We start from the raw sequence: 16,753 nt of genomic DNA on the forward strand, positions 1-16,753 counted from the left end.
TGATTATTTTAAATACTGTTTTCATTAGCTAATTCACTCATTAGTGCAGCGACAGCTCTGTCTTCCCCAGCAGCAGGAGCCTGTAGGGACTTGCTGCTGATCGACTGCAGGACTATGTCTTTCAGGTTGAGAAAATAGAGTTACACTCCAAATTAGGTTTATTTTGTCAATTTATTTTAATGGCAGCTATGGGCAGCGGGCGGAAGGGGGTCAGGGATGGTGGGAGAGCCGGGAGCACCAAGGACTCCTGCTGAAGGTTGGGGGGTTTCAGGTGGGGGGAGTGTGATGTAGGGGTGCTGCACCCCCAGACTTCTCTTCCCCAGGGGCCTTCTTTTTCAGGATGTGTCCTGTGATCCCAAGCTCTGTTCCAGCCATCCAAAGCACCCAGAGCTGCTCCTGGCACTGTGTGGGAGTCTGGGGGCAGTTGGGTGGGCACCGTTCATGGTGCTGTGCAGAAACTCTTCCTGTCAGACACGGGCCGTGTGGCCACAGGGGCTCCGGGGCAGCAGCATTGGTGCAGAGGGAGCCCTGGAACCTCCTGCTTCTTCCATCAGAGGTTTCCTGCTCCGAGAGCCGGGTGGTTGGCAGGAGACAGTGGGGGATGCTCAGAGCCCCCCATTGCTCCCCGAGGGCTGCAAGTCGTGCTGACCTGAGTGTTGGCCACAGGCAGGAGCTGTGGCATTTGGGGAGCCCAGGCCACACTCACACACCTGCCAAGAGCTCCCAGAGCTTCTTCTCAACCCTCCACTGCCTCCTGGGCAGTGGGTTTGATGTTCCCAGCTTGGCACCCAGGTCCCTTCCCCGGCACAGGCATGATGGGGCAGCGGATGCATTTTGCTCCCTACAGCCTTTTGCTCATAAATACCAGCTGTATTTATTCCAGTGGGGAATTTGGGGGGCAAGGGGGGCCACCCTCCAGGCAGGTGGTTTGTCACGGCCCTGTAATACCCCAGAGGTATGAACAGGGATGAGGACCGGCCACAGGGACGCTTCTGGCTCACTGGTCCGGATGAGGTTCCTGCTGGAGATGGGGTGAAGGCAGCATTGCAAGGTACCGCGGGAGTCACTGGGCAGAGGGGCCGCACGCCCAGCCCCGGCCGCTGCAGGCACAGCCCCCTCCTCCCTGGCCGAGCCCCAGCGCGGTGCCACAGCCCCGGCAACGCGCCCGCCGCGGGCACCGCAGCGCTGGAGAGCCGGGAGCCAGCGCTGCCTGCTGCGGGACGGGGTCCGGCAAGAGGGGACGGGCATTCGGGGCCCGGGGGGCAGCGGGACGGAGGAGCAGGGCTGGGGTGCCGCAGGAAGAGGTCACCCCGCGCAGCCGCCGCGCTTCGGGCTGGAGCTGCGGGCACAGCCCGGAGCCTCCTGGCGATCGGGGCACCGGCCAGTGCCGGGGGAGGACAGCAGCCCAGCCCCGACACGGCTCCTGCCCGCAGCGCAGGAAGCACGGAGCCCCCTCCTCGCAGCAGAGCTACTCCAAAACCTATAGGGCCAAGATTTGTCTCCTTGAGGACGCTCCTGCAGTGGCACGGGCTCCATCCTGGGAGATGTGCAGCCCACTCCAACAGCTCCATGTCCTCCCTGTGCTGGGGACTCCAAAGCTGGAGGCAGCTTTGCAGGTGGGGTCTCGCCTGAGTGGGGCAGAGAGGAAACATCTCCCCCTCACCTGCTGGGGATGCACTGCAGAACATGGTTGGTTTTCTGGGAGGTCAACACACACTGCCAGGAGCCATTTTCCCTTAAAAATACCAAAGTTCTTCTGCCTTAAATCTCACATCCACCACAAGTAGGGCTGGTGCTGCTGTTCCTGATAATTCCAGAATAATTCCAGGCTGAGTTGCCCTGGGGGTGGGATTTGTTATTTGGTCCAGAGCCATCATGCACATCCATCTTCTGCAGGTTTCTTGCAAGGTTGGGAACACTGGGGCCACATGGACCACCCAGAGTGGCTGTTTGCAACCCACAGGCCCACCTTCATGCTGCAAAATTTGTTGCAGCAAAACTCTGCCGAGCTGTGTCTTGGTGCCAGCACAAACCCAGCACAGAGCAGCTCCGTTTTCCAGGGAGAATAATACCCCAGTGATGAGGAATTCACGTCAAACCGGACCTGCTATCACTCTGAAAATAAATTTCTTTGTAATTTTGTGTAATTAAATAGTAATTCCCTCCCTAAGCAGTTGTTGGCCATTGGGATACAAAGCAACATTTATGGCTGATGACTGCCATGAGAGGGGAGCAAGAGCAGAGCCAGTGTGGTGGGGATGGGGAGGGGACAGCAGGGCTGTTGGGGGGTGGCTGGTGCCAGGCTGCCTCGGGACACTGGGGATGGCACTGTGGGCATCCCAAGGAGCTGCTCCTTGCTGACATCCCACTGCAGGCAGGGAAACCCCACTGACTCTGCAGGCAGATTTGGGGATGCAATGTTGCCAGCCCAGTCCTGAGAGGGTACCAGTGCCAAGGCCAAGGCACAGGCTGTGCCAGCTGGCCTGTGCTGGTCCTGCAGACCAGCAGAGGAATAACTTGCTGGGTTTTTATTCGACTGTGACCTTTCAACTGGAGCCGAATCTCCAGCGCAGGGGCCAGGCACCAGTGGCAGTGGGGTGGGCAGTGGGGTGGGCAGCCCAGGCAGCTTAGCCAGGAGCTGTGCCACACTAGGCACTGCTGGCAGCACCACGGCCCATCCTTTTCCTGCCATGCCAGTAGAATGCCTGGGATGGAGGAGGGAAATGGGGAGGCAACACAGGAGGCCACGAGCTGCATCCCTGCTCCAGTCTCCCACACCATAAGGTGGCAAGAAGCACCCTAATTACTGCCTCTAATTAGGAGATCAATTGACTCTACAAGGACTATGCAGCCACCTCTGCCATGGAGCAGGGACTTCCTGGCATGGCCCTGGGCAGAATGAGGTCCCATGGTGGGGGATCGCTGCTGCTGTTGGGCAACCCTGGACACAGATTCACTTTTGCTGAAGCATTTTTAGGATGTTCAGCTTCAAGTTTCCATCTGTGACCCCCAAATTATGGTTTTATTAATGTGAGGAGGCAGCACTGACCCAAGTGATGTTTAGTGGCAGTAGGAATGAGGGCACCCTTCCAGTGTTGGAGCAGAGGTCACCTTGGAGAAGTCAATCAGGCTGAACTCTGGGCAGCTGAATGTCTTCCTGGAGAGCCCACAGAGAGGCCAAAAGTCACCCCAGGCTTAGCAGAGATCAACTGACCACCCGATGCAGGCACCTCTGCTCCCAACTCTAGTCTCTCTCTCCAGGAATATCTCCACTCCAGGAACACAGGCAGGGAACATGGGTGGCAAGGGAACCATCCTGCTGCTGTGTTCCAAACCAAGGGCTTCCCAGAGCCCTGGAGAGGGAGAGCAATGGTGCTGCCAGTCCCCGTGTGCCTCCTCTGGCACAGGGCTCCTCATGGCAGCTCCAATGGCAGTAACATGGCCAGGGAACAAGGTCACCTCGGACCTGGCACACAAGGACAGTGGACACAGGGATGGTGCTGACAGGGATGGAACCTATGGGGTGGAGCACATGGGGATGGTGCAGTGCTTGCTGAGGTGTCCCAGCACACAGACTCCCACGGCCACAAGAACCCCAGCCTGCAGCCAGGCAGTGGCTGTAGAAGCCACCAGGGTTTGGGGGCAGGGGAGCAGCAGCTGACAAGCTGATATTGATTCACAGGGTGCCACTCCCTCCTGCACAGCCACAGGAGCCAGGGTCACCTGGGATCAGGGGGATGAGGAACATGGGGCACCTTTGGCAAGTGGTGGGGCAGAGGGACAGCTGGGGACAGTGCTGAGAGGCACTTCCCTCACAGCGTTGCGTGGTGTTCTCCTGCATGTGCTGCAACCCTGGCCTGAGGTTGGGGTCATCCTTCAGAGTCTCTCAGCCTGAAAGGGTACTGGAGGCTCCCCAAAGCATACTCACACCCCCAGACCCTCCCTCCCGCTCCCCTGAAGTTTGTTCTTGCTGAAACTTGCTGGAAATGGCTGCTCCTCATGCCCCTATTCCTTCCCACCTGCCTGACCGGTCCTGCGGGAAACCCGCATTTTTGCCCCAGAAATATGTGCCTGAAGTTTTTCTTGTTTGCTTCTGCCTTGCCCTGTCCCCTTTTCCTTCCTCCCCCACAACTTACCTGCTTTTGGCCTGAATAAATCTTGTCCTCCTCCTGGCACAGAATCACTGTCCCCTGTAAGAAGTCCCCCAAAGGGGACAAATCCCGATGAGTGGGGCCCTTCCTCCACACCAGCACCAGGTTCAGTAATGAACGACACCCTGGTGGCTCTTGGGTTTGGGCTGTTTTGTTGTCAGTGTTTCAGGAACAGCAGCACCAGCCCTTGATGTGGTGGATGCGAAATTTAGTGGCACCTGGCTGCTGCCTGACTCAGTTTCCCCATCAGTGACACACAGCTGATGCCCCAGGGCCACACCACACATCTGCTAGGGCTGCACAGTGCCAGGGAATCTCGGGGTGTCAAAGGAGTTTTGGGGTGCTGTTCCAGGGCACTGTCTGTGGTGGGACCCACCCCTCTGCCCACACAGGGAACTGCAAATAGTTGGTACCATTAATTCACACAAAATAATTGTGCTGGCTCAGCAGGGTTTGTAACAAAATGATAAGGAATGGAATTTTTTTAAGGAATGAAATTATTTCATGGAGTTAAGGAAAATGAAACTGAGTTTTGCCTTCAAAAAGGAAACTTCCCTATTGCACAGCATTCAGCTCCAGCACAGACCTTAAAAAATACCCTTGTTTCCTTCCCTGTTCATCTGCAGTGGAGATCCTAGCTCGGAGGATGGCAGGATGACTCATGGCATGCAGGAAGCCACCAGCCCTAGCCTGAGCTTTGCTTGTCCCAGTGTCTGCCCCTTGTCCCTTGTCCCCTCACTGCAAAGAACCTTTTTCTGCCTCTGTTCCTGCAGCCCTGGGTGCTCCTGGCCCTCTGTAGCCAGGCCACCCCCTCCCCCCAGCTCCCTCCTCCCACCCCCATCAGCTCATGTCCCCTGGGAAAAAGCCAGCTCCCCGGAAGGCTGTGGAAACAGCCTGGCTGGGGTGACGCTCGGGTAAACGGTGTTCCTCTCCTGGAGGGCCAGTGTGTCCCAACAGCTTTGTGCTTCTCCGCAAGGTGCTGGTCAAAGAAGGGCATTGGCAGCCGGTGGGAAGGTGCTGCTTGTGCCTGGGGGTCTGGCAGAGCCAGTGGCAAATCTTGTGCCTGGTGCCCAGCCCTGACCTTTCCCTGGGCTGCTCCAGATGAACAGCTCCCAAAAGCTGCCCCACTCAGCCCCGCCAGGCCAGGGAAGTCCAGCGCCCACACGGGAGTTGGGAATACTGGGCAGCCCAGCAAGTGCATCTCTTCCTGCTGCTAGCCTGGCAGCTGGGCTTGGCTCTGGGCAGATCCAGGCAACAGCTGTACGGATGCAGCAGGAGGACAGGAGGCTCCTCGCATTGAGCTGATGGCTGTTTAATGAGCTCATTTTCCTTTGCACTATTGATTTCCCTGGGCTCTGCTGTGAATTGGTTTGCCTCTGGGAAACAAGGACTTGGCACCTCTGAGCAGGGCCCTGCCTTAAATCCACAGGATACACTGGAGTGGTGTGGGCAGGGAGCATCCTGCTGGTTGAGGCTGCTCCAGGCAGTGCTGAGCAGGCTTGTTTTTCCATCCAGTGTTGATGACAAAGCACAAAGCTCCAGGAGAGGGTTCACACCCCTGGGAAGTATGCCCAGAGCTTGGATTTACACCAGATACTGACAATGTCTAAGTGTGGCCTTGCGGCTGGAATAACTCAAACACGGCTTTTCCTGGCTCCGGTGCTCTGCTGCTGGCTGAAAAGAACTCCCATGCACGAGGACACATGGACCCCTTTGCACCATCACAGACTCTGCAGCCAGCACAGAGGGGCCTGGGAGTCCCGTCCCTCCCTCCCACCAGCCCCTTGCCCTGATGCCTGTAGCACAGACCATCCCCAGCCACTGGCACCCCTGCCCACAGCTGCCTCCAGCAGCTCTGGGGCTGCTGCATGGAGACGGATGCTGTTCAGAGCCCAGCTTGGGTACTCACTGCTACCCCTTGCCCTCTTTCCTCCCTGGCCACCCTCACTCACCTCCTGGCACTAGGTGGAAGTGGAAAGGGGTCCAGCCTGGCCAGCCCCAGCACCGCCAGCTGTCCTAGCACATGGATAGGTGTGAAGCTGCACACCTGCGACCTGCAGAAGCCACAGGAGACCCGGGAGGGACGTGGCATTCCTGGCAGAGCCCTTGGGCACAGAGGAGAACAGGGGTCAGCCTACTGCATGCCCTGTTGGGGCACTCCAGGAGGATAAACAAAAGGAGCTGGAAGTCTAAATGTGCAATCAAGATTATGATTTAATTGGCATAACAAAGGCTTGGTGGGCTCAGGGTCATGACTGGAATATTAATATGGAAGGATGAAGCTTGTCCTGGAAAGACAGGCAGCGGATTAAAGGGAAATGTACTGTTTTGTATAGGAAGGCTAGATACATTTGGCTTGCAATCCAGTGAGAACCTGGATGCCATCCTGCCAAGCTGAGGGACTTTCCATGAGCAATTGCCAGGCTAACCCAAAATCCGGGACATCAGGGTGATGGAGAATGTCTCTACCCAAGCAGCTGGTGTGGTACCAGGACAGCAGGGAGAGTCTGTCCAGAAAGTACTCCCAAGGCTTTAAAAGTGTTTTTTTTCTTTGGGAAGAGGCAAGTAGAAGAGAAAGGCTATGGCTTTGCTTCTAACCTTAGGGTGTGGATGTGGAGTGTGGGGGGAAATCAGTGGGATGAATGCCACCCAGACATGAAAGAGCTCCTTGTCTTGCAGAGGGAAAGAGCTAGAGCTTGAGACTGGGAATAGGAACCTCTGGGGCATGGGAGCAAGATGCTCGGGGCTTTGTTCAGGTGTGGTTCAAATAGCTCCACAAATGGACAGCCCAAAGCTCTGTGAGTCCAGGACCAGGGTCTGGCCACCCTCGTGGGGAAAACCTTGTCCTTAGAGCAACTTCCCCAATCCTGCTGGGTGCTGGCCTGCCCCTCTGTACACCTCAGGTGTCTCCAACTCCCCTGATATTGGCCATGTCTGCTGTTCACGGCTCACAGCCCAGCTGGAGAGAGGCTGAAGGACACCACAGCAATGGCCACACCAAAGGCCATGTCAGGATGGGAAATAGCCCATGCTGTCTCCAAACTGCCAGAGCAAATAGGAAGCAGGCAGACAGGTTTGAGTGTAAATGCATCCACTCAGAATGCAAAATCAAGAGGGCCAAAAGGAACAGAAAAAGGATTCAGCAGGCAAAGCAGTGAGAGCACATGGAGAGGAAGGGGAGAGGCAAAGCCAGGGCTGATACTCTGGGGTGGAAAGGGGAATGATGGATGCTGTGGTGCCAAGAACATTCACTGCCTCAGTGCCTCAGCCTGAACCAGTCAGGGTGTGCAGTCAGCACCAGTGAGAGGCAACAACACTGCCAGGAACAGGACTGGGGAGCCTGGAGAGACAGAGCAGCGCAGGCAGGCCAGGTCTGGATGGTCTGGCCCTATGTGGATACAGGCAGAGCAGGCAGCAGGAAAGCCAGGAGCAGAAGGGCAAAATCGGGGAGCTGGGACAGCAGACAGGCAACGCTGTGTGGCTTTTTTAAAAAAAGGAGAAACCTGAGTTCTTAGTGCTACTTTGGACTTCTGGAAAACACAAGGATAAGCAGCAAAGCAGCCCACAAACCTGCAGGGCGGCACAGTGGGGAGCAGTTGCCACCTCTGGCTTCTCAGGGCAAATTGTGGCAAGCCTGTTCTCGTTCTCTCCTCTGACAGAAGAACAGGAAACACAGTGTGTACACTTGATGTTCAAAGGACTTGGACACAGGTCCATAAACACATCTCAGCAGCAAGCTGAAAATCATATCCAGCCTAACCCTGGTGTGAAATGAGTGCTGGTCCCAGCTCAGCATCCAGGCTGTGGCTGTCAGCAGGTGAGATCATGAGATACACAACTGCAGGCATAGTAGGAAGTAGGAAAATAGGAAGTGTGGGGGTTATGTTGGAAGGCAGATTCCTAACCCCAAACTCTCCCTACACAACACCTCACTGAGAAATTAGATAAACAGGCTTGGGGAGCAGGACATCATGGAGCACAGCCCCATACCAGCAGCATCCCAGCACATCCAGCACATTGTATAAACAAGGAACTGTATAAACAAAGAAATTACTCACTTGCAAGAAGCAATTTTGGGGGGAGGGACTGACATGCTAATTAATAACTGCAGAGCAGGGGGCTAACAGCAAAAAAAAGGGCAAACAATGCTGGGATGTGTGAGAGGGCTGTGGAGTTGCTGGAGGCAGCTCTGCCCTTCTCCACAGCAGCTGGGAGCAGTGGCTGGAGAAGGCAGCTATGTGTGGACATTGCCCTTTGGGCTGGTTGGAGAGGATCCAGATAAAGATGTCAGAGACATGGAAAGCATGACGGCAAGAAAACACAGCAAAAGTGGGACTGTTTAATTGGTAGGAGGGAGTGAAGGGGGCTGCAGCAGCAGTCTGCTGGAATGTAAATGATTCCTGCAACAAGGAATCTGCCCATGCCAGATAACACAAATAGAATCAAGCTTAGATTATGACAGGGAAAATCAAGGTAGGCAGTGGGAATAATCTTCCCAGTCATAAGAAGGAGGGGCTGGAGTCTCCATTGCTGAGGTTTCTGAGAGAGCCGGGTCCACAACAGCATGGTATTACATGGTATTAGCATTAGCTGGTCCCAAAGGTTCCCTTGTTTTCAGGATTTAACCATTTCTGGGCAAAAACATATGGAAAACCCTTTTAGCTGGGGCCTGGCTGTCCTTATGGCCTGTGAAGAAGCAAAGGTAGAACTGGACAAGAGACATAAAGGGATAAACGGATCTGTATGGGCCATGGGAGCACCATTGTCACAATCCCACAGAGATGTTGCTGCTGGGGATATCAAACCAGCTTCCCTCAGGAACAGACAGATGGAGAAGTCATAGGAATAAAATGTTGGGGTAAAACAAAGCAGATGAAGCTCATGTGGGCAGCAGACCCCCATACTGAGTGCTCAATGAGAGCCTGGGGAAAGTGGAGCCTGGTGAGGAAACCTGTCTGGAAACAAAATCAGCTGGGGACAGGGAGAGGAAAATGTGCCAGGCGAGAAACAGTGTGTATAGAGACAAGGGCAGTGTAATTTGAATTTGTGAAATAATTTCTGTTGTCTCAGTCCGGGGCAGTGATGGTCAATGGCTCTGCTTTAGTTGCATGCACTGGATGAGCAGAGCTCACGCAGAGACGGGTGATGGATGCTCAGGGACCTGGCTAATGATAAGCAGCATGTTAAGCACCCTTCACTCTCACTAATTGGAGGAGTGCTCAGAAGCAGCTCTGAGCTGGCAGCTCCAGAGTAATAAGAGCCACGAAACTTGAACAAAAAGTTAAGTCCAGGGGATGTCACTGGGAAACTGCTGGTGGTGGATCTTTCTCCCCCCAGGTAAAACTGCTGTGCACAGTGCCCCTGGGATTAAGTCTGACCAGATGAAGGTGACAGCTTCTGCCACCACAGCTGACCTTGGCAGCACCACATGGGGTCCACAGGGCTCATACAGCACAGGGCAGGAGGACGCAGAATACCACAGCTGCCTGCTCAGTCCTCTTCCTCAGTCCAGGACTGCAGCTGCAGAAAAGCATCAGTAAAAGAAGATTAGGTATAAATTCTTCATAGATTTAAAGTTTTATGTGTAATTTTTGCTCCATACTTGCCTGCAGGATAAGCTGGGCTGTGATACCGTGCCTTGTGGGACAGCCTCCCATGGGGTATGTGGAGTCCTGTGGGGAAGGAGGCTCCCAAATCCTCCCTGTGTGATCCATCACAATCTTATACCCATGCCATGAGCAGGATGCAGTGTTGGACAGACTCCAGGTTTACAGCACTGACAAAGCACAGAGCTCATGCAGGGACAGGGTGAGCGACAGCCCTGTGCACAGCACCCCACCTTCCCTGATATCAATTATCTGCAGCAGCAAGGCCCAGGAAACCATTTAATAATCCCAAATAATCCCACAGGAAAATTTACAACAGTGATCAGGTAATTTATCTGATAGAAGCTCTAGAGGACAAGGGAATTTCCTCAAATAACCACATCCACAGAAACCTCTGTCCTTGAATGAGGAATTTCCACTGCAGCCTACCTTGCCAACTCCCTAGACCAAGGCCAAGGGAACATTGGGGTCTCCTGCTTAGCCTGGAGGTTGACTGCTCCTGACACAGCTGGGCAGAGGGAACACAGGCAGGATAATCCCACAAGCAACAAGCAAAACCAGGGCCAAGAGGCATGTGGGTTGGAGCACCTCCAATCCCATGCGCAGTTCGGGCCATCCCTTCAGCGGCTCATGGAGGAGCCTCCCAGCTCCTCGCTGTTGGCTCCACTGAAGGGCACCTGACACATGGAAGTTTTCACAAGGATCAGGCCACGGTGACCCCTGGAGCTGGAGAGTCCTGTGGTGCCCCAGATGTGTCCAAGCATCTCACCTGGGTTTCAAGTGCTCTTCAGATCTCACACTGCACCCCACTCTGCCCTAATTCACTCTGCCACACCAGTCTGGAAGATGTCGAATTCTGCCTTGATTACATGGTTAATTACTCATGGCTGCTCACAGGCTTCACAGGGCTTTAAAATCTGATCCCTCCCCTCCAGCTGCCTGCAGGCTCTGTGTTTCACAGGGGCATAGGTGTGCTCCAACAGCAGGGAAGGGAAGGGGGTGTGCTGCAGCATGAGAGCAACTCCCTCTCCTTCCTGCTGTGTTGGATCTGGCTGGAACCATGGCTGAAGATGGTAGAAAAGGGCCACAAGGGCAGCTCCATTGTCTAGTTTGCCTCACCACAGGCATTTAGCTGTTGAGCTCTGCTTCTTACCTGCTTTGCAGTGCGGCACCCAGCAGGACCTGGTGGCTGGACCTGCATGTCCCCCTTGACCAGGCAGCCTGGGGATCACTGCCCACCATTGAGTGCTCCCAAGCAAATCCTCCCAAAAGCCCCTTGCAAATGTAACTGATGCTTTTGCTGCTGGTGTGATTACAGCCTCCATCTCCAGTTTCCTGGCTTCAGTCTCTGGAATGGCCCTGACTTCTCCACTGCTGAAGGGGACCCACGACAGCAGCCAGGAGGGCCACCAGCACAAGCAGCAGGGATACATCTGCTCTTGGGATGCAACACCATGAGCAGCAAGGGCTGGTAAACCTCTGTGCAGCCTGTCTGCAGAGCCATGGCCAAGCCTTGCCAGGTGCTGGGTCCCAGGTAGTTCTCCCTGTGTCCGGCACTGGGCCATGGGCCCATGGACACCCAGCTTTAGAAAATATCCCCTTCAAGGGTGTGAGATGGTTGATGCAGACAGGGATGGGTTTAGCCAAAGCATTTCCCAAACGAATTGACCTTCACTTCAAGCAGAGCAAATCTTTCCCAAATCAAATTACTTTTGTGACAGTCCTGAATCAGCTTAAGGGGGTTTGTTCTAGCAGAGAGCCAGATACATTAGGTTTTGCTCTAAAGGACATGATTTTATGTGATCTCATCCCCCCTTTGAACCCCAGGCCAGAGACCATGAGTGTCTCCAGCCCCTCAGATGGTCCTGCACTATGTCTGGTTCCCAGACACAGGACTCCTGTAGTGGGTATGTGCACAAACCCCCTGGCCCAAACTGAGCCTCTGTCAGCATCTGCACCATGGAGGTAGCAGATGAGTTACCCAACACCCCTGTCACACACAAACTCCAGTCTGAAGTGAAAGATTGGCACTTTCTGATTGTGCCTGTGCTGTGTATGGGGAAGAGTATGCTTGAGGATGCTTGAGCTGACCTAACTGCCAGGTGCAGCATACCCAGGCTGACTGTGACCCTGTGCTATGGCCAAGACATAGTCTGTTCATGCTGATGACTCCAGCACAATAACTCCAGTGGTTTTGCCCACGTTTTTATCAGCATAAGCAATCTGTATTGAAATCTGCATATAGAGAAGAAGCATTCAGTAAAACCAGCACTGTCTGCTGGCGTACATCTTAACATACCTCATTTATGGTCCATTCAGAAACTATCTTGTGTGTCTACTGTCAAGTCTGCAGGACAGCTTCTGGACAAAGGTACCCTTCTGCCTCGCTTTACAAATGGATCATCAAAGAGGGATGGGAGAACTGAAGCTCTGTCCTCAGTTCTGACTTTCATCTGGAAAGCCAGGATGGAGGTCAGACAGAGCACCTTGGTAGCAATGAGAGCCAAGCTTCCCCTCCAGCTGGACCTGGTGCTGTGTGGCCATTCATTGGCATGGGAAGATGCCCAGCAGAAAGGAGCTGAGGAATCCCTATGCTGGGACAAGCGGGACAGACTGGCAAGACTATTCTTCGTGTAAAAGCTCCAAAGCCCCAACAAAGCCTCCAGCTTGTAAGGAGACCCCAGGTAACCATCAGAGACACACCAGCCTCCCCAGAGCTGGGCAAGTGAAGGATGCTCTGAAATGTGCAAACATTCAGAAGGCCACAAGCCAGGGGTTGCTACAACAGCAGCAGCTGAAACTAATTTACTGAGTCGGAAAAAGCCCTGCATCCCTCTACCACAAGATGCCTATGGCTAACAGCAGTTAGCTGCTTCTTTAATGGTCTCTTCAGCCAGCTTCCAAAACCTGCCCTGATCCCGGGTGAGGGCTGCCACGACAGAGAAACCTTTATCTCCCTTGTCTTGTGTCATGGGGTGGGAGATCACCCAGAGGGGACACCAGTCATTCTGCCTGCCCCTGCAGAAGCCCAGGCTGCCCTGAAAGCATCTCTGGAGCATCCCTCTCTGTAATGGAATGAGATCAGCCTGGGAACACTTGGCATTTCTTCAGCCTTGAGGGACTCTGTCCTTTCTGCTGCCAAAGCTGTCCCTGCAGCCGCCAGGGCCTGTCCCTGTGGTGGCAGCATACCCAGCACTGTGCCTGTGGATGCCCGAGGGTTGCCCAGACCCGTGTGTGCCAGCTGGGCACGTGCACCCGCCTGGCCAAAGTGCTGCAGCCCCAAGGTTTGCCCGGGCAATCAGTACTGCTGCTGCACCTTAAGCAGGGATTGGAAGTCTCTGGGGCTCCTGGCCAGGACATGCAGCGCCTTTGGCACTGTCTGCAGGCACGGCACAGAGCTGCGGTGCCTCTCAGCCCAGCACTCTTGGGGGGAGGCTGCACCTTCTGCTGCAAAATCTGCTCTTGAAAAAAATCAGCAACTTTTGTGAGTGGCATGTGACGTTGGAGGTCCTCTGTCCCTGGTGGCAGCTCGGCCTCTTGCTGCTCCTCACAGAGCTGCACACAGGGGCTGCCAGAGCAGAGTCACTGCACACAGGGAACATGATACAGGTCACAACCACCCACCTGGGGATGGCTGATGCTGTGAGTAACCACCTTTGTTTGCATTTTGCTTTTCCTGATTCCACATAACATTGGTTTCAAGGGAAGTACATAACAGTAATGAGTTTCTCTTTCAGGGTGGGGGACACCTGTAAATCAGGGCCACAGTGGATGTTTGTGCATGTGGTGGGCAGTAGCGTCCACACAGCACATTGCAGGTAGGGATGCAGGTAAGGATGCGTGCTGGTGCCAGGCTGGCCGGGCTCCCTGGGAGGCAGGCTCCTTCTGGGCAGTGAAGTATGGGAGTATCCTGAGCCCAGAGCAATTTTCCCAGGGAAGACTGACACAATCCCTATTTGTAAATGCTAAAATGTCAGATTATTATTACTGCTACTACTATTATTATTATTACTTCTTAGATCAGAAGAGAATTATCCCAAAGACTGTCTACAGTGATGGGTGCTGGCAGCAACACTGTGTTCCAGGTGATGCCTGACCCCAGCTCTGCTCAGCTGCACTCACAGGGGTTACAGCCTGAGCCCAGGGGGATTTGGAAACAAACTCAGGATTTAACCCTGTTTTCCAGAGAGGCTGAGGGAGGTTCTAGTACTGGCATCAAAGGACGCTGAGGTCACTCAAAAACAAAGCTCATGCTGGCCTTGTGAGGGGACCAGGTGGGAAAGGTCACAGTTTGGGCACGCTCCTCAGTCCTGTGTGGGGGTTGCAAGCACAATGAATTACTGACTCTGGAACAGTTCTCTAAATCACCTCGTCCAAAACACAGCAATCCCACTCTGTAAATAATAAACAGACGTGGCCTGGATTAAGATTGAACTGGCAGATGAGTTTCTGTTATAAAATCATACATTCTTTTTTTGGTCCAGTATTGGAACCCACAAAATTGAGAAGCCAAGAGAGACATCAGTGATGGACAACCAAGGTGGGGACATGGCCCTTGAATACAGGTGGAGGAGCTGGGCTGCTTTCTCCTGGTGAAGAGTTAGCAGGGCCTGACCCAACAGCAGTCTGCAAGTACTGATAAAGCAGTTTCAAAGATAATGGACTCAAAACCTTCTTGGCAGTGCCTGGTGATACATTAAGGAGCAGTAACCACAAAGTCCTGAAAGGTTAAGGTGGAATGTTGGGATGGTGCAGCCTTCACAGAGGTCACCAGATGGGTGGGGGAACATCTGGCCATGGAAGGTGCTACGGCTCAGGTAGGCAGAGCCACGGCTGATCTCATCCTGTGCTGATCATCAGCGTGGTGCTGGGAAGGGACCTCTGGAAACCCCTTACATAACCTCTTGTGGTCCTTTTCCATCAAAACTTCTGCAATTCTGTAACAAAGGTGTTATAATGTCTTTCCAAATTATACTTGCCAGGTGAATCTGGCAAGGGAATTTGTGCTTTGCTTTATCCATCCCTAACCCCTGGGCAGCCCATTTTACATGTACAGCAATGAGCCACTCCTTTAGAGACCGAGGAAAAAGTGGTTGATCTGCAAATAAGGTGCTTTGGTTTCCTGGTTATAAAATACCAATTAATTCCATGTTAACAGGCATTCTTCACTCTGAGGGTGCTCTAGAGACAGAGCGAAGATACAGCACAGGATGATGTTGGTTTGCCAAAGGTTGCCTGGTGCAGGATGAACACATCAGGTACAGGCAAGGCTGGTGGATAGAGAAGGAGCAGGCAGGACTAGGGAATGGGGAAGGCACTGGAGAGGAATACTGCATGTGTGCTGGCCTTCTGTAAGCAGAAAGAATCTGAACCTGGGGACAGGAAAGACAAAACATACACATGAGATCACAGCAGTGTCCACCAGTGCCATCCGTAGGCAAGGAGCCAGACTGAGGGAGGAGAAAGGATGGAGGGTGGAGATCTGGGTTGGAGCAAGCAAGAAAGGATAAAGGAGAATGCTGTGGAAAAGGAAGACTTGCTTCACTGGGAAGAGTACAGTATACTGGTCTGTGTGGGGGACTTGGAGGAGCTGTGGAATGGGGTGGATGTAGCTCCGTGATGAATCCATGTCCCTTGGCTGTGTTTAATCTACAAGTGTGCAGTGATAGTGCGTGCAGAGGACACCAGCACTGCCCAGTGGTGCTGCCCAGCAGACCTCCATGACCAGTGGAAGAGCTGTATAGCTCTGAGGAGAGCATCTGGGGAAAGCCAGGAGGCATAAAGGGAACATGCCAGCCAGACAGCACAGGACATCAGCGCCAGCTGGTGCTGAACATGCCAAGACTTCAGCACAGGACTGTGCCAGCTTCCCAAGGGGCCTGGCAGGCAGTATGGCTGCATGAGGACTGCCCTGTACTCAGTTCATCAATCCGAGTCGCAGCAGTGCTAATTATCTCCAGCAGTGTGTCTTTTGGTGCCAGAGCATCTCTGCATCAGCAGGGAGGATGGAGTGACTGCACACTGCCAGCTCTGCTCCTCTTCCCCAGCATTCCCACCTTCCCAGGCAGAACAGCAGGCATGGCACTGCGGGCCACCAAAGCGAGGGTGCTGTTGGTCCAGCTGCGGGGTGCTGAGGTGGAGGAGGGACTGAGGGAGCCCTCAACACTGTGTGACCAGGAATAGGCGTCCCAAGGAGGTCTGGTTGTGAGGAATTCCACTGGAAAACCCACCTCGGCAGGCTTGGCTCACCGTTTCAACTGGTGCTGGACCCGACCCCTGCCGGACCCAAACCTTGCCGGTTGCTCCACGCCAGCTTTCCCCCTGCAGAGGTGGGTCACCCAGCCCGTGCCCTGAGCCTGCTCCCAGCCCGTCTCCTGGAGCACCCCTCTGGGCAGCGGCATTCCCTGGAGCATCCCTCTAGGGGCATTCCCTGCTCCCGGGCCTGTGGCCTCCGAGGCCGCTCCCGCGCTTCGCTTCCACGCGGGGCCGCCCGCGGGCGCCTTCGCACCTCGAGGAGCTCGGCGGGGCTGGGCGGCAGCGCCTGCCGGGCGGGAGCGCGGCGCGGGGACGGGGCAGACACAGCCCCTCAGCAGGGCCGAACGGTGCGGTGCGGTGCGGGCACGTCCCGGGGCGCTGCGGGCAGGTCGCGGCGCGGGCGGGCGGGCCCGGGGCGGGCGGGTCACGGGGCGGGGCTCGGGCCCGGTTCACATCCGGGCAACGCGCGGCGAGCGCGGACGTGGAGCGCGCGGGCGGGGCGGCGGCGCGCGGGGGCGGCGGCGCGGCCAATCAGCGCCGCGCTCTCATCGGTGCAAACAGGAGCACAATGGAGCGAGCGGCGGGCGCGCTGCAGCCAAGCTTGGCGCGAGCGCCGCGCGGCTGACGGGCCGGCCCGCCAATGGGCGGCGGCGCGCGGCTCTGGGCAGCCAATGGGCGCACCGCGGGGGCGGGCCCGGGCGAGGTTAGGGTGTCCTTGCAGGGTGCTGGGCTAAACTTCAC

The sequence above is a fragment of the Coloeus monedula genome (assembly GCF_965178545.1).
Source record: "Coloeus monedula genome assembly, chromosome: 17".
NCBI classification, from domain to species: domain Eukaryota; kingdom Metazoa; phylum Chordata; class Aves; order Passeriformes; family Corvidae; genus Coloeus; species Coloeus monedula.